Raw genomic sequence first — 27122 nt, forward strand, 5'->3', positions numbered from 1 at the left:
GCATCACATAAAATTAGATACACGTAGTTCAACGATACTATGTACTTTCCATGTGAAAGGAGCTGACCTTATGATTATCAACATTAATATCATCAACTTTTATTTATATACCCCAGAAAATTCCATAGTGCTTTACAATTGGGAACAAACACAGTAATAAAATAATTCTGGGTAAAACATACAGACAGAGAGGTAAGAAAAGTAAGAATGCCCTGCTCACAAGTTTATTATTCTGGAGGCGGAAGATGTATTCCATTTTAGGGATAAACCAAATGTGATTTATAAATTCTTGGAGAAAGGGAGGACCATGTTTCTTCCAAATGCGAGTGATTTGGAATATGCGCATAATATATGTAAAATTAGGTAGTCGAGTGCTTAATCTACAAGCGGGACAGGGGCACAAAGAAGCAAGTTGGTATTGGATAGCCAAAGAATGAATCCAGCAACATTTTCTTTAATGGTTGTTATTTTTTCCCAGAGGTGGGTCTCCCTGACACAGGATATAAACTCTAGTGAACTTGTGCCAATCAATTTATTTTTTAAATCAAACTAACGCTTGACATGTGCCATGCCAACAGTTGACTCAACTGAGTGTCATTATAGTATCTACGGAATAGAGTTATGCCAAATCCCCCGAAGCCCTAGCCAGCAGATCCTTCTTAAGTGTGGGTTTCTTATAATTCCATAAATTTGTGACATATAGCTTGAAGAATGGCTATAGCACAGATATAGCCAAGGTGTTAAACAAGTAAAGGATTTTAGGTAAGACCTTCATTTTGATTGTGTTAACCCTACCTACCCACAATATAAAGTGTTTCTTCCAGTGGAGGATGTCCTGCTCAATTTCTTAAAAGAGTGTTGAAAAGTTGGCCGTGTATAGTTGGTTGTAGGTCTAGACCCCAAGATACATGATTGAATAAGTCAGCCACTGGAAGTCAAAGTTCAATTTGAAGAGTTTTTCCAAATGATTGAGTAGGTGCAAAGGCTTTGGATTGTTCTGGGATTCAGTTGCATCCTCAATATCTTCACCAGTAATGTCACTGTTCAGTTTTGTTGCGAAGGAAAGGGCAATCTTGAGGAGTCTACTCGAGGATAGATATTCTTGAACTGCCGGAAGTGAGTCCTTTTTATTATTTTGTTATTAAGTGTTTCGCAATAGTTCTTAAAGATGTTCTTTATGGTAACTGGTTAAGCTCAACCCAGCTGCATGAGTGGGAGGTGCCAAGAACAAAACAGAAGGGAATCTTACATTTTATAACATGGTAGGCCTGGCTCGTGTTGCCTAAGTGGCCTCCACCCCTCCACTACAAATAAAAAACAGCACACACGGTTAAATCAAGATAAGCAAGAACATTTAAGAAGATAACCAATAACAGAGATACTAGAAATCTAACATTGTAATGTATAGTGCAATTGACCAGATTAGTTAAATAATGATCTCCTCTAATAGATGAAATGCAATGGTAGCATGAACAGTTTTGCAGCGTGATGGGTAACTGTCTCTCAAGGTAAGGTGACTCATGGGGATGAGAGAGAACTGTAGGGGAGAAGGGGTACACACACGAATGCTAGAAATGTTGCTGTTATGCACATAGGTCATAAAAAATAGGTAACAGCCAGAGGAGAGAGCCAATTTGTAGACTCTCAGCACTGTCAAATGCATTAGGTCCTAATAAGGTAATGCAAACAAGAAAAAGAGAATGACATCACAAACAAGATGCAAAACATTACCCCTGAGAACATCATTTGCCATCCTGCGGGCGGTCTGCGGTATGTAGAGGAGGACCTGATTCCTGCAAATATGTAAGTAGGTCGTTTCCCCCCCTGGGATCTGTAATGAAGACAGGCTTTCTACCAAGGTCTACAATAAACTTAAAGGGGAAGCACCCTCAGTGATAAGGTAAGTCAGTGCAAGGATGTCCTCTTTAGTGGAAGGGGTTGGGGAAATGTTTTACTCAATGGTGTTCTGTCGTAGAAAAGGTGGATATTGTTGAAAGGACCCCTTATCTTCTCTGGTGAAATGATGCACCATCTCAGAGTTAGTACCTTTTTTGGATTTAGCCATTGAATGTTGCATTGGAGAGGCCATGACAATGGATGAAATAGGTATATAAAAGTAGAAGGCAATCAGCACCTGCATAAAAGAAGAGAGATTAGCTAGTAGAATGCCCGGGAGTAGGGGAGTCAAACCCTTTAGGTAGCCACTACTGATGAAACTAAGAGATAATGAGTCCAGAGGGTAGCTAAGCACCTCAGAGAAAGCCCATGCAGTGGGAATAAGTGAAAGAACAGAGTTCTAGCCAGATGTTGATTAAGACACATATAACAGCAGTAGAATAAAGGATGGTAACTTGACAGATTGTTTTAACAGTACCTGTGTGACAATAGAGTGGCTTCACAGGAAGTGGACACAGGAAGTCCCTGTTACATGCAAAGGAGAACAGGATCTGCAGTTCTTGGAGGCAAGGGCTAGACAGCGGCCTTCAGGTGCGGTGTCCTGCATAGGAAACCCTTGTATGCAGGGATAGGAAATGATCCCTTACAGGTGTTGCTGGCACTTGGTTGGGGGACATGGAGAATCTGGAGTAATGGTGTGTCTTGCCATGCCACCAGATAAAGACAGGTTAGTGAAAGAGATTGCTCTTTAGGTCGGCCTGGCTGCAGACATACTCCAAAGACCACTTGGAAGTGAGGAAAGCAACTGCCATTATGCTCCATTATCCGTTTTTAGGGTGCTGACTGTTGGAGCACTTATGAGGGAGGATGGCCAGCATACAGTACTTGACTCAATGTGTAGTACCCACCTTGTGCAGTTTGAAGAGGCATCCAGGCAGGCAAAAATTGGCAGCACTTCTCAATGCAATGGAGTTTGGAAGGTCACTGTGTCTGACACAGAGGAAAGGTAGATAGACCTCTCCGACAGATGGATGGCAGTGCCTGGGTTGGTAGTCAGCCCCTTGACAGAAAGGGGTGTATAAGCACCTGGAAACTAGAGATGGTCACTGACCCCCGTGTTTTGGTTTTGGATTCGGTTTTGGATCTGGATTACCGTCGTGTTTTGGTTTTGGTTTTGGTTTTGCAAAACCGCCATTGCGTGTTTTGGTTTTGGTTTTGTTTGGTTTTGTTTTGCTATTTTGTTGGAAAATACATGTTTTTGTGCCTAAAATAACCCAATTTAGTGCTCCAACTGTTTTAGTGATAAGTAATCTAATTGTTGAGGTAATAAATCATCCAAAAAAACTGTTTAATTCTTCGTTGGTAGGTCTTCATTTATTCTACACACAAAACAGATTGTCTTCCTATCCCTCTATGCATATTGGCAATGCAGCCATCGTCTTTGGATGTATATTACACCCTACACTTATAGTTAAATATGTAAAGAAATGGAAAAAGACAGTTTGCTTTCTGTCTCTATAGCCCCCCCTCCACTTTTTTAAAAAAACAAAAAATTCAGCCATTATAGACTGTACAATATTAATTGACATGGAGAAAGCCAGTTTGGTTTCTGTCTCTCTAGGCCCCCCCCACTTGTATAAAATACCAAAAAATCCAGCCGTTATAGACTGTACAATATTAATTGACATGGAGAAAGCCAGTTTGGTTTCTGTCTCTCTAGGCCCCCCTCCACTTGTATAAAATACTAATAAATTCAGCCGTTATATACTGTACAATATAAATTGAAATGGACAAAGGCAGTTTGGTATCTATCTGCATCAGATCCTCTCTCCACTAGGAGTAAAATAGAAAACTATTCAGCCGTTATATAATCTAGAATATAAATAGAAATTGAGGAAGTCAATTTGGTATCTGTCTGCATCATAATCATCAACATCATCATTAGCGCCCTCGTCGCCTACACAAATCTCCCCCTCATCTTCTTCTAATTCCAAAGTGGCATCCTCAATTTGGGTATCACCGGCTACACTCGGGCTATTAAGGCACACATCAGCAGAATGCTCACGATTAGACATCCCAATGTTGGATGGACTCTCCACAGGGATTGTTGTCATTTGTGAATCAGAGCAAATATTCTCCTGTAATGCCTCACTGTTATCTTGCAGCTCGGCTTTGACGCGTAACAGTAGTTGTGCACCAATTGTAGGCTGGGTAACTTTTTGGGATCTGCCACTAATAGCCAAAGGTGAAGGCTTCATTCTCTTTTTGCCACTGCGTGTGTAGAATGGCATACTTGCAATTTTTTTTTTATCGTCACTTAACTTTTGTTCAGTTACACTTCTTTTTCGCTTCAATATAGTAAATTTTTTTTTGGTTTTTGTTTTTTGCACTAATTTGAAAACACTCTGTTGTTTGACATCGCCTTGGCCAGATGACGTACTGGGACCACTAACACATCAGGACTGGTGACAGAACCTGGTTGCTCATTCAGATCATATGTGGACTGCTTTGAATCCATTCTGAGCGCAAACCACTGGGGAGTGCTAAAAATTATTTGGTAGATACTGCTGACAGATATGACTTTTGACAGCCAGAAATATTAATGCACAATTAGGGAGGACACCCAAAAGCACTGAGGAGTGCTAAAAATTATTTAGTAGATACTGCTGACAGATATGACTTTTGACAGCCAGAAATATTAATGCACAATTAGGGAGGACACCCCAAAAGCACTGAGGAGTGCTAAAAATTATTTAGTAGATACTGCTGACAGATATGACTTTTGACAGCCAGAAATATTAATGCACAATTAGGGAGGACACCCCAAAAGCACTGAGGAGTGCTAAAAATTATTTAGTAGATACTGCTGACAGATATGACTTTTGACAGCCAGAAATATTAATGCACAATTAGGGAGGACACCCCAAAAGCACTGAGGAGTGCTAAAAATTATTTAGTAGATACTGCTGACAGATATGACTTTTGACAGCCAGAAATATTAATGCACAATTAGGGAGGACACCCCAAAAGCACTGAGGAGTGCTAAAAATTATTTAGTAGATACTGCTGACAGATATGACTTTTGACAGCCAGAAATATTTATGCACAATTATGGGGGACACCCCAAAAGCGCTGGGGAGTGCCAAATATGAAGAAAAAATAATAAACCTCTATCCTCCTCTCTGCACTAGCGATTTTGGTTAGAGCAATTGCAAGAACAATATTGTATTCTCTGTCCCTGCTCTAATTATCCTATGACTACACCCTGCTCTCTCCCTCTGTCAAATGGCGATGGATTGCTGTGGAGGCGTGTATTTATAAAGTTGAAGTATCGCGAGAACCAAGCCCCGAGATCCGACGACGTCACAATGACGTTCGGCCTCGATTTGGATTCGGAATGGGCGGGAGAGTACCGAGCTGCTCAGCTCGGTACTCGGATACCCAAAGTTCGGGTGGGTTCGGTTCTCGGAGAACCGGACCCGCCCATCTCTACTGGAAACCATCTCTGCGGGGTCTGATGAAAGGCAAGTAGCTGGGAGATTGAAGTGGCTCCTCTGGGAACCATGGAGGAGAATCCATAGGTTGAGACATGTCCAGGGTTCATTGTTTATCAGCGCCAGGCTGATATCATGGGCGTGGGCTTGTTATGGCTCTCAAGAGATGGCTACAGTGTCAGCACAATGCGAGAGGTGAGGTTGTGTACGATATTAAGCACTTTGGGGAGGGGGAGTCAGTATGACAGGATTCACTGGCAGAGGAATTAAATCAAAGTGCTTCCATCATGTTAACTGGCCAAGACACACACTCCATATAAAAAAAAATATTTTATTCTCCTGCTATAATATATACATGGTTTATAAGTATTATATCTCATTACGTCACTTTTCCAACCATTTCATATCTTTTTTTGATCAATAGTTTTTATTAGAGATGTTACAAAGGTATATGGGGGATACAGAAAACGAAAAGGAGATAGGGAAGGTCATAACAAGGGAAGTACATGGGGGACCAACTTGCGGGATGGGGGAGGGGAATCACTAAGATAAAATCAGCATTTTAACATTGGTAAAACAAATACAATCAATTTGATGTGGGAGCATCAAGCTGGGGGAGTTCAATAAGGGCTGCTGGGGAGGGAGAGGGGGACGAAGAGGGAGAGCCTCGGGATGAAGCTGGGCCTTCCATGATATATTAACACCATCTGAACCATCCCAAGATAGGAGCTAATGCAGATGAGAAATAGGGCATGTCTATTGTTTCCATTTCGAAGTTATACTGAATTTTGGAGATGATTCCGGTCATAGTAGGTGGGGTAGTGGATTTCGATTAATGAGCTATCATAGCTCTAGTTGCTATGAGCATATATCCCAGTATATATCAGTCATTTTTAAGGATGTATGGTGGGCATAAGTGTAGAAAGGCCAGGGCAAGGTTCAGGGCAACAGTAAGGTTCAAACCCGTGGAAATCAAAGTGAAGACCTCACCCCAAATCTTCTGTATCACCGGGCAAGTCCAAAAAACATGGAAAATGTCAGCTATGTAGGTGCACAGCTTCCAACAATATATCTATTAGGAAGGCATATTGTGTGTAGACGATCCGGTGTGAGGTATAGCCGGTTGAGGAGCTTAACCTGCATTTTCGTGTGGGTTATACATTTAGACATGTGATGGGAAGTTATATAAATATTTTCCCATTGTTGTGGGGTGAATGTGGTACCAATATCTGCCTCCCATCGTATTGGTACCAAAATGTTATCCCGCCTCTATTAGAGCACCATTTCATATCTTGAAATTTCTTCATATTTTTTTTATTTTTTTTCTTCACACTAGGAATGCTCCATAATTATTATTCTTATTTAAGTTCGTTATTGTTACTGATCCATAGCATAAAGAATTTTCATATTTGTTCGTTTGTCCACTCTTTTTTTCTTTATTAATTTTTCTTTTTCTTCCTTATGCACCCTAAGAATTAATCATAATTGTTATTCTCTTTTAGGTCATTTGAGGTTATACTCAATAGATTAGGTAGATTTTTCGTATTGACCCCAAAAATGCACTATAGTTGTTGTTCTGATTTAAACCAAATTCTTTCAACTATCTTAGGGTTATCATTGTGTACTTTTATAAAATATCTAGCTACTGTGGCTAACGGTTTAAATTTTGTTAAATCTTCTTTTGCATTCTGAATTGACTAAAACAGCGTTTGTTTTAAAGAGTGCTTTGTCAGTCATATGTATTTCATATTACAGGGACAGTACAGACAATATGCTACTCTGAGATGTTACAGTTTATAAAAATCTTTATCATCCAATTCCTATTAAATGCATCCTCATATCTTTTTTTTGTACTATGTAATAACACCCCTTGCATCTTTCACATCTATAACATCATGTGGTTTGATGCACAATCCATTTTTGTGGGCATATAATTATGATGGTCTAATCTCTTCTTAAGATTGTGAGACCTTCTACAACCCATGTATATTTTGCTTCCCAAGATATCTTCCAGATTTTTGCCTATGCATAAGATGTTACAATGTTTCTGTATTTTTTTACTATTTTTGACCAATCTTCTCAAAAAAATCAGATTTTTAAATTGAATTAATGTAAATATCAGGGATTCTCTATTTAAAACTTTAGCCAGCCTACAGATCCAATTTGTTACTCTTAGGCTGTATCATCTTGCTGTTAATCTTTGTTTAAGTTTAGCTGAAATTTTCCGGAATTTCCCTTTGGCCAAATTATTTTGTCCGAGAAGCTCCCCCTTTGGAACTCCTTAGAGTTACAGGCAGGTGGGAGCTATCATAATGTAGGATACTATTTGTGGTTGTATTTTTCCTAAATATATGCATGAATAGGCTACCATTAGCCATCTTTCCAATGGTTAAACCAAAAAGTAATTAACTCTTGACCCATTTTGTAAGTCAGTCTTAAATTAGATAATTTTTTTATTAATCTTTTAATGAGTTCTTTGAAAAAAAAATTGCCCTCCCAAACTATCATCGTATTGACCATAAATGCCAGCCACATTTCAACATGCTCTGTGTATATTTCATTGGAGTCATTGAATAATTGAAGTATGCCTTCTCCCATCATCCCAGGTATATGTTTGTGTATGTTGAAGAGCAAGTTGCGCCCATCACTGTTCCTCTTATTTGTAAATAATATCTTCCTTGAAAGACAACATTTTTATTGGTTAATATGAATTTCAACAACATTAGGAGAACTGTATTAAACTTATTTTGGGAATCCATGAAATAGTTGCATATTAATATAACAACAAGACACTAAAGGAAAATATGGGGAGTGAGAGTTTAGAGACTAGAGATATTATAGATAGCAAAGAAACAATGAATGAGAATGGAGTCAGCAATAGAGAAGGAGGGGAATGCTGAGAGGTGAAACATAAGTAGGAGTGAAAGTAGTAAACAAAAGAGAAAGAGAAACAAACTAACAAGTGAATATAATTAGGACCTTGATAAAGCAATAGCAATAAGAGAAATTAATGTCCATACCCTTGAATGTTAAGAAAATAAGAAATAAAATGGAAACAGGTGGGAGATGGTATTGGCTTCACTGCATGGGATATGCAGGTTGAAGTTTTCAAAGTCAGTTACTAGCGAAATAGGTAGGTGAAAAAGAGTGGTCAGACAGTCCGAGAACAAAGCAAGCCAGCCAGGAGCAAAGTACTGAATCATGATGCAAAGAGGAGTCGGGGAAAGGGAGAGGTCAGAATCCATACAGGAACTGCAGGTCAGAAGCAGGATCGAGAAGAATAATCAATTCCAAGCTGGATGCTGGGAGCAGGGAGCTGAAAACAGGAGCAGGTAAGTATTGCTGGAGCTAGGTAGACCTAACATTCTGACACACTATTGGTGCCAAACTCTCCTTTAAATAGCAGGCTTAGCTGCTATTCCCGGCAGTCAGTGATGTCACTGACCACCGCTGCAACTTGCCAGGCAATGGCACGCACATGTGCAGAAGTGCAGTAAGACGGCCAGGGGAAGAGCGTCGTGTTGCTAAGACACGGGACATGCCCGACCATCGGAGAGAGACGTCTGTCCCAGCGCGGATGTGTAGAAGCAGGGACGACGCAAAGTTTTAAGTATTTTGATCTTCCAGTAGTGCACATTTCTAAGTTGACTATGTACAGCTTTCCCATTGTCTGCAAATGGTCAGTTTAGGCAAGAAACTCGATTTGTGCAAACTTTTGAAGCAATCATGCCAATCTCTAAGCAAAGTTATGGGACAGAGTCGGAGACAATGAATAAAAATTCAGGAGCACTCCATAAAATGTTTACATTGGAAATATTTTTGGAGTATGTAAACATATAGGGCCTGAGTCATTAAGAGACATAAACAGGGATTTTGTGCGTATAACCTGTACACTGCACATGCCCAAAACCGGACAAAACGCCACAGAACGCAGCAACGTTTAATTAATCTATGAGCACAAAGGACACCTATGACAGCCTACGATTTCAGGGAGGGAACTGAGCTGGGAAGGGTTATATGCCTATAGTCAATGAACAGTAACAACGTGCCAAACTCGAGCGCATGCAGCAGCATCTAATTCAAGCTCTGGGCATTTCCCAGGTACTTGTTTTTCAGCAAGTTCCAACTACAGGTCTAGTCTAAGTACCAATACTAGTGATGACGGCTGACTATGTATGCTAGGATATGTGCTTGCAATCAGGAGCAACTATAAAAATGTACAATAGATATGCATAACATCCTAATAAATGTATTTTACTGGGGCAAACCCCCCCCCAAAAAATTTTTTTATTTTTTAATATTTTATCATTATTGCCTATATTATTAACACATAACATTATTTTTTTTTCTGTGCATTCTTTTGTGAGTTTATATTGCACATAGATATTGAACGTATCCTGCAGTATCTTGTATAGCATATTTTCAGATCCGCTCCTTATTTATTTCGGATGTACATATACCTGGTTTAATTTATGTTCAGTATGTGTCCGTTAATGAATCATGCCCAAACTGTCCACGTCAACATATTTGAAGAGGGTCTTGCAGGATATTCAAACAATTATGACAAAAAAATATTTTATCTAAGTTCAATATGTAATGTTCTGTTAAATTCTGTTATATAAATTACAGAATTGGATAGTTCTTTATTCTCTTTATCCAAAACATTCTGCAATAATTCCCTTAAATATATAACATTTTTTGGATTGGTGATAGATTTTCTCTTTACTTGGAAGGGAGATTTAATGACAGTTTGCAAACTTGAATTACTATGTTAATTACCACTGACATGAGGTTGTTGCGAACACTAACAATTTTTTTTTCTCTGACACATTTCCTTTTCTTGCTATGTAAATGACTGAAGGGTTTATGCAAGCACTTCTTGACAATGTGCAAAGACTGACTTCTTTTCTGATGTGACAAAAGTGTGCTCATTTACCTCTTGTAGTGTAGATCCAGTATAGTTGTGATTAAATAATAATGTATTTTCTTGATTTTGCATGCATAACAGAGATTTGAGTACTTGGGCTGCCTATACATTACCACCGAAAACAATGATCTTCTATTTGTGCCATCAATGCTCAGTTCCTGACTCCCGTAATCAATGCCCATCTGACCAGCACCATCATCAGCATAGCCTGTTCAATGCACTACAAAGGCAGAAACAATATTCAAGCCATTGGCATTGTTCATGCTTCCAAGCTTTAGTTGTCTGGAGGACAACAAGTGCAAGATTGTGCAATCTATGCAAGCTAGGATTGTGTTAGCTGGCTGTGATTTCTGATTCAAACTAACTTGTGGAAGCAACGGTAAGACATTGATGATGGCAGGGAAGTACGAAGGGCGGTGCGGGCCAAGGGTTTCCAGTGCATGCCCACGATTTTTGCAGCTCTCTAGATAGCCACTAAGCCCTGTGGAGTGCAATTGCTCAGTGACAGGAAGCTGGCACAAGGAAGAAAGTGCCAGTTGGAGAGAGGACTCTGGAAGGAATGGGGTAGAGGGGGCTAGAGAGAACCGGGGGGAGAGGGGGTTGGAGAAAACGGATTTCTTTAAAGTACATAAATATATAATACATTAATACAATAGAAACATAATACATTAACATAATTAATTATAAAAAATTAATAAGTACTATACTCAAAAGGCGGTGATGTGTTTATTAGTAATAATATATATAAAAATATATATAAGAATAAGTTTGTTTGTTTGTTGGCGAATATCTTCCACAGCTCTCAAGGTAAAGCTGCCAAATTTACATAGCTATTTAGGATTGAAACAAGTAACTTATTAGACCACAGAGCGACAACGCGACAAATCAACAGAGCAACAAATATTGAAAACATCATTATTTGGTTGTAAACAATTGTTTAACTGCTGAAATGAAACCTCACCACAACACAACATAACGACAATGCAATAGAGCAACATATCTTATTTTCTAAGTAATATTTTTGGTCTATTTACCAAATATTCTGCTAATGTAGAAAAACTGCTACATATTACAAATCGGACCCGCTCAACACAGGTGACCGTGCTGGAATCTGATATATAAAATACATTGGTCTGTTTGTTTGATTGTCTGTCCGCTTATGGATTCGGACACCCCTGCACTGATTGGGTTGAAACCAACCCAATATGGTCCAGTTGGATCCTGGCCAGGTTTTAGGGTGGTTAGGACCTCTTGTTGCTGTACGTTGGGCAGAATTTTGACCTGGGGAGCCTGATCCACTTGATGGATTTGGATAAAAACTTCACAGAGTGGTAACATTGGATCCCAGAAGACATGCTAGAGGGTTGAGGCCCCGGTTGGACCTACCGTTGGGGAACATTGGGTAGAACTTTGACAAAGGCAGCCTATACTGTGCCTTTCACTGGATGGATTTGGTTGACATCTTAGTTGCTAATTATTTTTAAAATGTTAAAAGTTACATGCAACCCATTAATAAGTTAATTACGTGAAGATTTAAGTACTTCAGCTAGTCTCTATTAAATGTGATGGAAATTTGTAAGCCATTAATTTGATTGTCTTGCTAGTGGGGAAAATGGACCTTTGTATTGAATGGAAATATAAAATTGAAAGCCAAAACTCTGTCTTGCCCAAGGCAATAAAAAGTTCAGTTACGGCTCTGGATGATTGCGCTGGTGAAGTTTGATTTGACCTTATTTTGGACCTCCTAAAATCACCTAGTGAGTGGTTAAAGTCAAATTAAGCCAGGCCAACTTGACCACATATCTGTTGTGTCATGAACCTTGGTACAAATAGATTTAGAGAGTTAGCACTGTATGTTGGTAGCAATATTGACATATAAAGCAGTTACACCATATTTCTAAAGCTACTATTTTTAGATAAGAGCTAGCTCAGAGAGAGCATTCTAAGATGCATCTTTGCAGCTTTAATTAGAGTGGTTGGAGAGACTGACTAGTGATTGCAACACCAAAAATTGTGTTTTGCACAAGTCAGAAGTTATATATTCATACATCAGTTGAATATATATGTATACATTTGTATACCTCTATAGGTAATTGTGCTAAAAGTATGAAAAATTGTGTTTTGTGGCAGTCAGTGTGTTTGAACAAATCTGTTGTTTGAGATTACAATGAAATGGCTGTGTATTTCTACACTCAAATAAGTAATGACAAGTACAGAAAACAATTGTGTTTGTGTCAGTGTACATGTTGTAAAAGTGCATCAAATAAAATTGCACTGAATTGCCTGTGTATTTCTACACCTAGATAGATACGTAATGGCACTAATGACAAGTGCTGAAGAAAAATGCTAACAGGGCTAAGGAATTCGAGAAAACAACTGTGTTGTGTGTTGGTCAGTGTGTTGTATTACTGGCATTCAGATGTTTCTGAGACGAAAATGGGTTATACAACCCTACACAAACACAAAAATTATTACTTTTACACTTCTGTGTGTTTTTGTCAGGCCTATTTCTTCTTGCATGTTAGGGGAACATTTGATTTATATTTTACTGACGTTTCTTTAGTACTGACAGTTGGCAATTCTGTACGGAAGATAAAGCTTTGATATTGAATCATATTTTCACTGCGCCAGTTTATTGCAAATAACCACCAATGTGTCAACATGATTTTTACAGATTTCTTTTCCATTCAAAATGTACATTTAATCCAATTTAGAAACCACAGGGCAAAAACAAGCAATACACTGAACATTCATCCTGATTCATTGACTTTTTTTTATTTCTATCCTCAATATGTCATGTTTGTCACTATATATCACATCTATACTTAATCATTTATTAATGTAAGAGATACCCAGTCTTAACTACAACAAGCAGAAAAATAAAAATGTACACAAGTAAAAAAAATATGTGCACATATATGCATAACTTCTTTACACTAAAGGGATATTAGAAACATACAAGTATGCCTGACACTAGTTAGCACAGTACATGTGTACTCAACTGAGATAGACCATAAAAAAGGCATTTTGTGTGTTAGTCATCTTCAGATGCAAACTGGATGCAATTTGTATTTAAATAACATTCAAGTGGCCTAGTGGTTGGCACTTCTACCTCACAGCACTGGGGTCATGAGTTCGATTCCCGGCCATGGCCTTATCTGTGTGGAGTTTGTATGTTCTCCCTGTGTTTGCGTGGGTTTCCTCCGGGTGCTCCGGTGTTCTCCCACACTCCAAAAACATACTGGTAGGTTAATTGGCTGCTATCAAAAATTGACCTTAGTCTCTCTGTGTGTGTGTGTGTGTGTGTGTGTGTTAGGGAATTTAGATTGTAAGCTCCAATGGAGCAGGGACTGATGTGAATGAGTTTTCTGTATAGAGCTGCGGAATTAGTGGCGCTATATAAATAGCTGATGATGATGATGATGATGAAGGAACTTGTGTGCACGTCCTTCCATATTCAATTACAAGCATATCTGATTATTTGATTATATGTTCAGATGTGAATATAGTAGTATGTCACTTGCATGACGAGAAATCGAACACATGTGTCATTGTGCCTTTATTTGATCTATTACGTGATTTTGGAGCAATTGCACCTTTTTCACTACATCCATCTTTATTCCTAATTCACATCCGAACGCACATGCGTGTATTTCTTTAATTACCCTAATTGAGCTTATCACTCCTAAACACTGATGTTTCATGACAGTTACATCACATTAACACTTTCACTGCATTACCTTATCACCTGCCCTATTCCACGAAAACAAAGCCCATCCTGCAATGCGGCGTTCTTGGTAAAAACCGGAGAACTCGTCAGACTCCGCGCCTCTGGTCTGCTAGTGCCAAGTGGGATCGACACAGGTTTCCTTAAGTTTGTAACACAATATTAATATAACAGGAGGCACAATGCAAGTTTGAGTAAAGGATGATTTTGTTTTAGATGGGCAAAAATGATTTAAAATTATCTTGCGGGGGACTAATTATTTTATAAATAACTTAGTTGTGCAAATTTATGTAATGAACAAACAGTATATTTTGTTATTTTTTTATTTATTGTATTTGGCTTACTATCTAATTACCAGTGGGGCAATCATTTTTTTCTCATGACATCTCAACACTTAATTTTTCCAGATGGGGACACCATTTAAAGTAGATACTTGTGGCACTACACCACACTGCATTTTATAGGCGTGACTAGCAAACACTTCAGCTGTCGGTCTATGCAGACTAATGAGGACTATAAAAGGACCCAAATGGCAATTACTCTGAGGGTGGTTGAAAATGGTGTCGGTAGGAAAAATCTTGTTGGGTGTTTTGGAGCAACATTTGATTTTGCAGTCAGCACCGAGAGGGAGAGAGAGGAACATCCCCAGCACCAGGCTCCTCCTAGGTTTCGCAGGCCCTGTGTTTTTTTTTTCTTTGGTGTTTGTTGTTTTTATGCAAACTTTAAATCATCTAAATGTATTTTTGTTTCATTCTAGGTGACTCAGGTTATGGGTGTCAATCCTGGTTTATGACACATCTGTCTCCTGCCCAACACAGATATAATGAGTGTCACACAATTCGCAAATAGCAAAACCCTCTGGTGAGCTGCCTTTGGATCCCCTTAGAGAGTCTTGGTGGAAGCCAACCAAGTTAGGCTGCTCCTCACTAAACTGCTGCAGAGCTTGTGCAAAATTAGGGACAGTTGGCTGTTGTCCATGGCTTGGTGGGGGACTTGCTGGAGAGGCTGGTGTTGCAGACTGAGAATGCTGTGGAACTTCAGTTACATCCGACACAGTTTCCAGTGTGATATAAACGTCACTTTGGATGTCTGGTGCCTCAATAGGTTCTGTGTTTGCAATTGTGCTACTTGATTCTTGGACTTGTGATGTCTTTTAAAAATACGAAAAAACAAAAATAATAATAATCATTGAAAATTAGAAAAAGTGGTTACACATTATACAATGACAATATAGGTGCATTTACCTTCCAAGGAGTCCTCCATCTATGTCCTGACAACTGATGCTGGTGGCTGTGTTTGAGAGGACCCTGTGAGCTAGAAAACTGGACAGGTCTCAAATTATTATGTTTGGATGGTTTAGAAAAAAATAAATAAAAAAAAACACAAAATGTCATTAGTACATTAGATAACCAATTTCTGACAAAGACATTCGATGTGCAGAAAAATCTAAAATTTACATAATGTTGGAATATTGTTTGACCATTAAGGAATAAAATTATTTAATTTATATATTACTCACCAGCCTGAGGATGGGACAAAGTCCTGTCTGTATCCCGAACATTTAGTCCCTCAATTAATTCCATGGGAATTAGCTGTTTAAAAGCCTCTTCATAGGAGGTGTTTGTCATTACCACCAGTTCCTGCAGCTGCACGCCTCTCCTCTGACATTTTCTCCTTTACTCTCCTTTTAATATCGGAGATGCACTTTCTACAATTTTCAATGCTCCTTTTGATGGGGCCCACAGGATTGACCACACCACACACCTGACTGCACAGCTGCCTTTTCGTTTAAAAAGGTGTCTTGACAGCTAGACTACCCAAAATGCTCTCATAAAGCGGCAGACCGGCACATTGCGTCCAGACCTAGTTTTGCCAACAGAAGGGCTTGCCTCTTCCTCCTTCTGCTCCTCACCTCTTGGCTCCTCTCTCTCCTCCTCCCCACTGTCCCTAGCCTCCTCACCACTCCTTCCTCTCACCGTACTGACAGACAAAGAACACACAGGGAAAAGACAAAACAACAAACAAATACACTCATAAACCAAGCACTGGAGAAATACAGAAAACACCATGAAACACTCGCCAAAAAAAATATTAATAAACACACAGACAATAAGAGTAACAAGTGTAGCTAAATCAAATAAGACACACATACACAAACAAACTCACTTTCGACACTCCATAAGACAAATTCAACTCTGCTGCACTGTTACCTGTTCTCGCTATGCTCCTGAAACCCCTAACAACTCAAATAATGAAGTACCTTGCTTTTATTATGTTGGTGAGACCAAAATCGTGCAAGCTTTGCATGTAAAATTTCCTACCAATCAGAAATGAGTATTGGTTTGAAAATGGCACTTTTACAGCTAAACACGAGCGATTTCAAAATCCTGCAAATAGCTCGAGATTGGCAACAATTTCTTATTTGAAACTACAAATTGCTAGTTAATTCATATGTTCGACTTGGTGGCTCAAATCACCACTGATCTCACCAGATATGCGGCGATTTTAAACTGCTGCAAAAATCGCAGCTCGATACCTTTACCCCCAGGTTTTCCTCCCTGGCCGCTAATTAGAAGCGTACCTTGTTCAGCTGCATCTGCACGGGAATGCCCATACCGTACCTGGGCTATGTTAGTTTACCTCTTCAGACCCCCTTTCCGTCCTTCAAGGCAGTCATGTCATTTACGTTCGAACATAAGTTGCATGCATTTGTATTAAGTGGCATAAGTCCTGTTCTGGCCCATATGCAGATGTATTTCATGAAGGTTACGGCACGCAAATGAACTTATGTCTGAAGATGATTCAGGCCCTTTATGTACAGTATGCATTAATAGCATATTTAATTAGTTATTTAGTGTTAAAAAATATGTTAAAACTATAATTTTTTTATAATCCATATTTTTAATAAAGATTATATTGTTAAGAGTTGGTAATTTATTTTATAATTTTTTTTAATGCGTTCTTATGTGATCTTGTATCGCAGATGCGCATGTACATATACTTCAGTCTGTTGTGTGTATCTGCGCTAAGTAACGTTTAGGCAGATCGTACTAAACTAGGTCAGATTCCATGCTCTTTGCTAAACCGCAACTTGCATGCAAGTTACTTTCTGATTTGTAGTCAATATTGTTGGGAGGAAGAGAGAAAAAGTGTGTCCTAACAAAGAGGCACTCTAATGGTCAAAGATTAAAACTTAAATTTTATTGGTTTATTTTAAAAATTCTCAATATCAGTGGGATTCTGGAAACATGATTTTGCTGCCTATGTTTCAGTCTATGTGTGTATGACTAATCAAATCATGAGCCAGTCTATTTCCCCTTGATAAATGATAACCACAATTAAAATATAGTGGGAAATAAGGACTCATGCAGGAAATATAAAATCCCTATAGTCATAAAGGGATTCTCCTCACTATATATATTGGGAGATCTCTGTTGATTCACACTATCTTTATATGGTCAGATCGATATATATATCAGTACTATCTATTATATGATTAAATTAATATATAGAGTTATTTCAGCAGCGGGGCGGCTTGGTAGTCTCGTGTTACTACCTATCTTAACAGAATACTAATTTCTTATACACTCAATCCATTTCTCATATTTTAAATATTTCGCTATAGTTCCTTATGGAACTCAATATATTGAGAATTTTTAAAATAAACCAATAAAATTTAAGTTTTAATCTTTGACCATTAGGGTGCCTCTTTGTTAGGACACACCTTTTCTCTCTTCCTCCCAACAATATTGACTTCAATACTGTGTGTGAGTGCACCCTCCATTATAGGTGATATAAAACTACCCACTATAAGGTATATAGGAGTATTAATGGTCAACCTGGTGCGGTGTAAAACAACCATCCTACTACTTTCTGATTTGAATCAGGTCCTGTATGTTCTCCCTGTATTTGCGTGGGTTTCTAATTGGTGCTTTGACTTCCTACCACAGTCCATGAGCAAACTGGTTGGTTAATGTTAGTATGTGTATAACCCTCTCTCCATGCTCGCTCCCATCCCCTTGTTCCTCCTCTGTTGGGGTGCACGCTTGCTCCTCTCCCCTCTGACTCCCTTTGTGCCGGCTGTCTGTTTCCCCTCCCTTTAGGATGTAAGATCTTATGAGCAGGGCCCTTCTCCCTCCTGTCTCTCTACCTTCTCTTCTGCTCCTACTCCATTACATCTGCTTTGCCTGGAGCCTCTGAAGTTTTGGTACTAGTTGTTTATTGTTTTGTACTGTTATACCCTGTACTGTCCATTGTTTGTACTGTGTTCGGCGCTACGAAAACCTTGTGGCGCCTTATAAATAAATAATAATAATAATAAATACGTGTGTGTTTGTATGGCAGAGAAAGTAGACTGGAAGCCCTAATGGAGCAGAGACTGATATGAATGGTTAAACATTCTCAGTAAACTGCTGTATAATTTATATATAAATAAAAAATAATAAATAATGGACAACAATTTTATGCGCTCGCCTGATGTGCCTTCTTGTATATGATTTATAAACAGTCCATCATTGCAACATTACATTACTTGTAACATAGTTACGTAACTGTTTAGGTTAAAAAATGACATGTGCAACATGCTGAAATATCATCCAAAAGCCCAATTGATTTACAGGAAGGCAAAGAACCCTTATAAAGCATAGTACAACCGAGTTTGTGAGGGGGGAAATGAATTCTTGACCCCATAATAATAAACTAAAAATGTATTATAATTATCATTTATTTCAGGGTCCACAATGCCATACAATGGGGAAGGCAAATAACAAAAAGTTACACAATAGCAGAAAACATGGGGTGTGACTACAAAAGAGGTAAGGAGGCAAACAGGAAGTGTGCTGGCATGCAGTAGGCCTGTGCTCAGGACATGGGTGAGATATGATAGAATAGTAAAGGCATGAGAAAACAATGAAAGAGGGCCATGCTCATGAGAGCGTACAATCTACAGTGCAAGGGCAGACACAAAGAGGGTGATCCAGTGGTAGAAGGAGATGAGTTCGGGGGAAGGCTAGTAGTCTTTGATGAAGACACGGGGTTTGAGGGCACATTTATTCCCCAAGAGACTGAAAGTCTGATTGGGTGAGGGAAGGAGTTTCAATGGTGGAGAGCAGCACAGGAGAAGTCTTAGAGGTGGGCATGAGAATTTATTATTATTATTATTAATTTTTATTTATAAGGCGCCACCCGGTGTCCGCAGCGCCGTACAGGGACAAACGAAATAACAATACGAGGAGAGACGGCACAGAACAGAAAACAATAATCACAGTAACTCAGTGAGCTCAAGGCACAGCTAGAGGGGCGGGGGAAGGTCAGCCAACATTGGCACTAAGGAGGGAGGGCACGGATGAGAGGGAGACCCCCAGGGGAAGAGGAGGAAGCGAGAGGGGATGGGGGAAGAGGGTCCTCAAGGAGAAGGCTAGGTAGCTGGCGAGCAGAGTGAAAGTGGTGAAGACAGGAGGAGAGAAGACCCTGCACAAAGGAGCGTACAATCTAAGGGGAAGGGAAGACTGACGGAGATCCACAGGGTAGAGAGGGAGAGAAGGAGGAACAGAGGATAAGGATAGGGGAAGGGGAATGAGGGGGAAGAGTCAGAAGAAAAGGTAGGAAGCTAAGAGGGAGACTGGAAAGCTTTGAGAAAAAGGTGGGTTTTTAAACACCGTTTGAAACTGGACAGATTAGGGGAAGAAATAATCTTTGAGGAGGTGAGGTGCTGGTTGTTGACAGAGCGGAGAGGGTGGGAGGGAGTATGGAGTGAGATGAAGTTAGAGATGTAGGGGGAAAAGTTGAAGAGTTTGGATTTAGTAGGGGATAAGGAGCCAGTGTGCGTCTGGCAGATGCAGAACGATGATATGGGAAAATAAGTTGAGCAGTATTGAGGACAGATTGAAGTGGGAAAGGAGAGAGAAGAGGTTACAATAGTCTAAGCAAGATATAACAAGGGAGTCGATAAAAGTTTTGGGTGCTTCCTGGGTAGTTTGATCTGGATGTTTTGCAGGTGGAAGCATCATGATTGGGTGAGGGACTGGATGTGGGGAATGAAGGAGTTGAGATCAAGACACTATATTGTGATAGTAATGCCAATAGTCATGTATTTTCTGGGTGGGGTTTGTATGTAAGTTGTTTCACATTAAAAACAAGCAATATAATTTTTAGATAAATATACCAATAAGCTAAATAACGTAAACTGTTTTCTCAATGAAAGTTTGCAGTTTTGCATTTATTTTTGTTTTCCTATCATTCCAATGTATAAATGACAGCTGCCTCATTACAGGCTCCCATGAAAGCTGAGTAACTTTGAAGTGCTATCGTCTATCTACATTGTTTCTTAGCAAGAGACTGGACTGAGCCCACAACCAAATTTTGATATCAGTCCTGTCAGAGATAGCCTCTATTGGGTCCTTTCTCTCGAGCCCTGGCACCTGTCTTAAGTGGGTATCGATCGATAGAGAGACAGACAAAGTTCAGTTGTAAGGCTGAAAACTCAATCTGGTTCTGACCAGCCCCCAGTTAGAGTAGCTTTATTTATACACAGAAGATGGCATAAAAAGATGTATGGTTACACAACAAAACAGCAGTTTGACATTTAGGATCAGCAGATGTTCTTGTTTCAGTCGCGCAAACCTGAGGCGGAAATGGCTGCGGTTTCAAAGGTGTGGGGTTTTCACAGGAAACTGCTAGATGTGCAGACTTCTTGAGAACATGTGAAACAAGCAGAAGAACAAGAAGTCAAGTATCGGTTACATGGTAATAGTCTGCAGAGCCTGCAGACTATTGCTCAAACATTAATTATACAAAATGTATTATTCTTCAGAAACTGATTAAATGGATATCTCTCACATAAACCCCTCTTTTTATCATTTTTATAATTATCCTGCCTATCCTTTTGGTGTGCACAAAGTATTCCTGCACCTGACCTACTTCATTCAATTCAATGGAACCCCTAGCAGGCCCTTAGAGGATGGTAAATGTACATTCAGCCAGGTCTATAGTTTATGTACACCTGGGTTTCTGGATCGGACTTTAGATGTTTCTTAAGTGACCTTTTTATCTTGATGTCTTTTTTGCATCTTTTCAAACAGCATTGGAAAAAACATAAGCTTAGTTTAAAAGCAACATATAGTATCAATATTGAAATGCATATCTTGGCTATCCATATTGAAACATACATTTATAGTTATTGCAAAACACAGAATGAACACACCCTTCATGATTGATCCTGAGCCACCGTGGCCTTTTTACAGTGGCTGGCGTGGATCCAAGGATCTTTCCCCTCTAGTTTCACTGAAGTGGGTGTGGTCAGCAGGACTTGGTATGGTCCTTCAAATCGTGGTTCCAGAGCCCTCCTGACGTGTCTCTTCACAACAACGTAGTCTCCCGGTACTAAGACATGTGTTCCAACACAATCCTCTGGATCTGGGATAGAAGAGAAAACTCGAGAATGTGTATTAGTGAGGGACTTCTGCAATTCTTTCACATAATTAGTCAGTTCACCTTGGTGTTTTACCATAGATTGAGGAAAATAACACCCTGTTTTTGGCGGCCCCCCAAATAATATCTCATAGGGGCTTAGAGAATAGGTCAATGACCACTAGGACGTATTCATATATCCCACATTTGGGTAACTGTATATAGTCTATTTGTATACGTTGGAATGGGTAGAGAGGTTTTGGGGTTACTCTGAGGGGTACGGTCACTGTGTGACCAGGATTGTTTGTGTTACAGATGGCACAGGCCTTTACCAGATTACTGGCAGCAGTGCTGAAGCCTGGTGCAATCCAGTGTTTAAACACAGAGTTAATTATCCCATCTTTTGAGACATGTGTGGGACCATGTTCTAGTGTGGCCAGTGTGGGAAAAAGGGCTCTGGGAAGACAGTGTTTGTCTGCTGATCCCCATAATCCCTTTTCAGGTTCTGCTCCTCTCTTTTTCCATTCTTCTTTTTCTGACTCTGTAGCCTGTTTTTGTAAAATTTTAAGCATCTCTAGGTCTACAGGGAATGTGGGAGTGGCAGCGGTCAGTAGATAATGTTTGACCAATGGTAAATCTGCTGCTGCCTTAGCAGCTTGGTCTGCCAGTCTGTTTCCTTTTACCTCTAAGGTTTGTTCCCTTGTGTGCGCTTTTATTTTTATGACTGCCACTTCTTCAGGCAGTTCTAAAGCTGTGAACAATCTCAAAATGATGTCTGCATTTCTTATTGGTTTCCCATTGGAGGCCATAAAATTTCTGTTTTTCCAGATGCTTTGATAATCATGTGCTACCCCAAAAGCATACCTGGAGTCTGTGTAAATATTAGCTGTTTTCCCTTCTGCGTATTGGCATGCACTGATTAGTGCTTCTAGTTCAGCCTGCTGTGCTGAAAAGCTGGGTGGAAGGGATTGCTGAATCAATATTTCAGTTTCAGTTGTGACTGCATACCCCGTTTTAGGGGAACCCTCCTCGTAGTACCTGGACCCGTCTACGAATAGTAGTAGGTCAGGATTTGCTAGTGGTGTTTCTTTTACATTGCCTGGAGGTGTGGTTTCCAAGTCCATTAGGGCTAAGCAGTCATGATCATTAAAACTGTGAAAATTTTTGAGTTGCATTTCCTGCCCTGTCACAGATTGTGCACTCTCTGCGCTGTCACTGTGTGTGCTGTTTGCGCTTACATCAGTGCTTAGGCAGATGCCACTGTCATTAGTGCCCGGGCGGATGTCACCGTCTTTCTTACTGCTACTCCCCTCTTTTATATCCATGCAACTTGGGAGCAATGTTGCTGGATTTAAAACTGTACATCTTTTTAGTGTGAGATTCGAGGGTGTGAGAAGTGCCACTTCATATTTGGTTAGTCTGGCTGCAGAAATGTGTTTTGTTCTGGCTTGATTAAGTATTTCCATTACTGAGTGTGGAACCTGAATGGTGAGTGGGTGGTCCAACACTATGTCTGCAACTTTTTGTAGCAGTAACGCAGCCGCAGCTACTGCTTTTATACATGTGGGAGCTGCTGTTATAACAGGGTCTAGCTTTTGAGAGTAGTATGCTAGTGGTCTCTGTTTGCCCCCATGTTCTTGTGTCAGTACCCCGTGTGCATGACCATTTTGTTCGTGGCAAAACATATTGAACGGTAGTTCATAGTTAGGGAGGCCAAGAGCCGGGGCACTTGCAATCAATTCCTTTATTATTTCAAAGGCTGTTAGTTGTTCACTTGTTAGAGTGATTGGGCCTGTGGCGTTACCCTTAGTTACAGTGTAAAGAGGGCCTAAGAGTTCTGAAGCATTCATTAACCACTCCCGGCAGTAGCCAGCAAGTCCTAAAAAGGCACGTAACTGTCTCACTGTGGTGGGAGGCGGGAACTTTTGTATGGCAGTTACTCTAGAGCTTAACAGATGTTTAGTGCCTGCTGATATGCAGTGACCCAAAAATTGTACTTGAGGTAAAGCACACTGTAATTTTTCTTTTGAGACTTTACATTTTTCTTGTGCTAGAAATTTTAGCAAACTTTTTGTTTCCTTTAAGCAAATTGTTTCAGTGTCTGCACAGAGCAGCAAATCATCTACATACTGTATTAGACGTGTATTTTCATGTTCTGGTGCCCATGCAGTTAGGACTGTATGCAGGGCTTCAGAGAAGGCCGATGGGGAAATGGCCGCTTCCTGGGGCAATCTAGTCCAACAATATTGTGCATCATCTACTGTAAACGCAGTGCATTTCTGACTATCTGGGTGTAGTGGTACAGAGAAAAATGCATTTGCTAAATCAATTACAGAAAACCTGGTATTTTCATATTCTGATTTTTGTTCTTTTTTCTTGAGCCATGTTTTGTATTTGGGACAATCTCTTTTCATGTGTCCTGTCTGTTTGCAAAAGAAACATGCTCCGAGGGTTGTGCCACTAGGGTCTCTTGCCCCTCTTTTATCACTGGTAGTTTGGATAATATAAATAGGGTTTTTTTTCTTTTTCTGCTCTTCCCTATCTTCCATTACCCGTAATATATCAAGTAGGACTTCCATGTCCATACTACCTGCCTCTAGTCTGTTTCTGAATAGAGATTCTCTCATTTCTTGTTTAAGACCCATGAGAAAGGTATTTTTAGTAATTGTACTTCACGGAGTTCAGCAGTGCCGAATCCTCCGTCCGTGTGATTGATTAGGCACCGATCATACCACTTACGGCAGTCTTCCCCATTATCTTGCTTTAAGGGAGTGCCTACCGGGACTTTACGTTGTTCTGCAGCTGCCCATACATTCATTTTGGCTAAAAAGGTAGTTGCAGATTCAGATATTATCTACGGGACATTCTACATTATCTGAGTTTTTAAGGACTGCAGTTCCACTCGGGCCGATTATAATATTGGCTAATTCTTCCAAGTCTGACCATGTACAAGTGTAAATTCTATTCATTCTTCTAAAGTAGGCAAGACACTGGGTGGGATGTTTTCTGGGATCGGGACTCTTATCACAGATATCCCTTGACTCACTCGGGGTCTATGGTCTATGTTGGACAGTTCTGCGTATTACTGCAGGGGGGTCTGCATTATCTAATGTGGTGGAAGTTCCCAAGGGGAACATATCCGTGGTTAACTGTGGGGGATCACACTTCTCATCAGTGGATTCCTGGGGACGGCCACAGAATGGACAGACTTCTGAATATGGGGGGACACATCTAAAACATTTTTTACAAGTGGTTCCGTAAGGGAGATCACTTTTGACTTTATTGTTGAAAGGTTTAGTATTAGGATTATATGGCGGTGGTCCGGTGACCAGAGGAAACGCCCATTGTCCATAGAAATCGGGCTGTTTCGTGGGTCTTTGTCTTAAATTCAAGTCTGATTGGTTATTAGAGAGGGGTCTTAAATCAGGGTACATGATCGCTCCTGATGGGGAGGGTGGATATGGGGGTAGAAATGGATTATTATTATTATTTGGAACACCAGGGACCCCCACCACTGGTGTTTCTTCTTCTGTATCACTTAAATTTGTCAGTTGTAACATATTACTGGGGATATCATCATCTTCTAACTGTTCTGCCAATTTGCACCACATCTGACACCTTTTAAAATATCCTTTTTCCTTTAAAACTTTCTCATTGTCTTTCACAAACTGTTTCCAGAATGCAACTTTTAATGTGCCCTCTTCAGACAGTCCTACTACTTTAAATAATTTCCTCATTCCCTTAGTGAGGTCTTTACCTCCACGTTTAGACACGTACTGTATTGGACTCAGACCGTCATATATTTCGGGTCTTTGTTGTCCCTTTATGGACCCTTTATTTCCCATTAGGAATTACCTTATGGTCCCTTTATGGACCCTTTATTTCCCATTAGGAATTACCTTATGGTCCCTTTATGGACCCTTTATTTCCCATTAGGAATTACCTTATGGTCCCTTTATTTGAATGAGGATTTTTATAACAAATTTGCAGGACTTCTGCCTTTTTTAATATTTCTCACAACTTTCAATAAAATCCAACAGAAAAAGACAATTATAAACAATACTGTAACAATTTCTAAAGTGATTTCACTCACTTCTCCTATTTCAGATGTGGTCACATTAGACATTTATCATATAGATGTAATGCAGTAATTTTGTTAAACAAAAAATTCAACCTTTTAATCTACCTTGATACCCTTAATAGTATTTGTTGCCAGAGCTCAGAGATCCCCGTCAATCAGACTGAGGTACCCTCGAACTAAGACACTACCTCCTTATACAGAGACAGCACTGTAAAAGAGTAAAAATAAAGCTTTTTACTCACCAGCTGGATTTTGTTGATGTCTGTCTGTGTACAAAGAAGAGGTCCCAAAGGCGTCGAGAGGTCTGATGTATTGGAGATCCCGGCAAACGAGCCCCCACTGAAACTGTCAGAGATAGCCTCTATTGGGTCCTTTCTCTCGAGCCCTGGCACCTGTCTTAAGTGGGTATCGATCGATAGAGAGACAGACAAAGTTCAGTTGTAAGGCTGAAAACTCAATCTGGTTCTGACCAGCCCCCAGTCAGAGTAGCTTTATTTATACACAGAAGATGGCATAAAAAGATGTATGGTTACACAACAAAACAGCAGTTTGACATTTAGGATCAGCAGATGTTCTTGTTTCAGTCGCGCAAACCTGAGGCGGAAATGGCTGCGGTTTCAAAGGTGTGGGGTTTTCACAGGAAACTGCTAGATGTGCAGACTTCTTGAGAACATGTGAAACAAGCAGAAGAACAAGAAGTCAAGTATCGGTTACATGGTAATAGTCTGCAGAGCCTGCAGACTATTGCTCAAACATTAATTATACAAAATGTATTATTCTTCAGAAACTGATTAAATGGATATCTCTCACAGTCCTGTAGATGCTTTGTTATGCATCTGGTTGAATATATACCATAGATAATATATATTAACTGTATTTTTTAATAGTAAAAAACAAATTAACTGTAATTCACATTAGTTACAAAAAATACAGATATTTACTCATGATTTTGAATATATTTATTGCAATATTTAAACATCAACAGGTAATGAAATTATATATAGCATGGCACCTACATTGTCAGATGCATTCCTCCTCACTGTCTCAATTTAAGCAGGGCAGTGCCGATTTAAGGGACTATACCATCATCCCGCGTGATTGCCAGGATGTTGGGAGGTAGGTCTGTAATCATCATGGTGAGTGGGTTCCGTTCTCAAATGCTACTAGCACCCAGAGCAATTCAAAGGTCTTTTTAAGTATGCAAATATGTCACAACAATAAAAAGGCTGCAACAACTAAGCTAGTGCTTTAGGCATGCTTTACTCATGTATTATTACATCAAACATATATCAAATATTTACATACATCTATTTTTACATAAACACAATTCTCACAATTAACATCAACAATTATGTAGGAAACAGAGAACAAACTAACAAATCATAAAACAAACCTAACACTCTGTTAGCAGCTGTCAATCATTATTCCACATTGCTGTGTTTCTCACTGCTTAGTGCAAACTACACATCTCATAACACCACAAAGATAACAACTGGATTTGCAATCAAAATGGCTAATTTATATCAAACTCTGCAGTACTTGAATAATTCATTATTGATCAATGATCCAACAGGAATTCAAATTTGACAC

This window comes from Mixophyes fleayi, chromosome 10 (genome assembly GCF_038048845.1).
Source record: "Mixophyes fleayi isolate aMixFle1 chromosome 10, aMixFle1.hap1, whole genome shotgun sequence".
Taxonomy (NCBI): Eukaryota; Metazoa; Chordata; class Amphibia; order Anura; family Limnodynastidae; genus Mixophyes; species Mixophyes fleayi.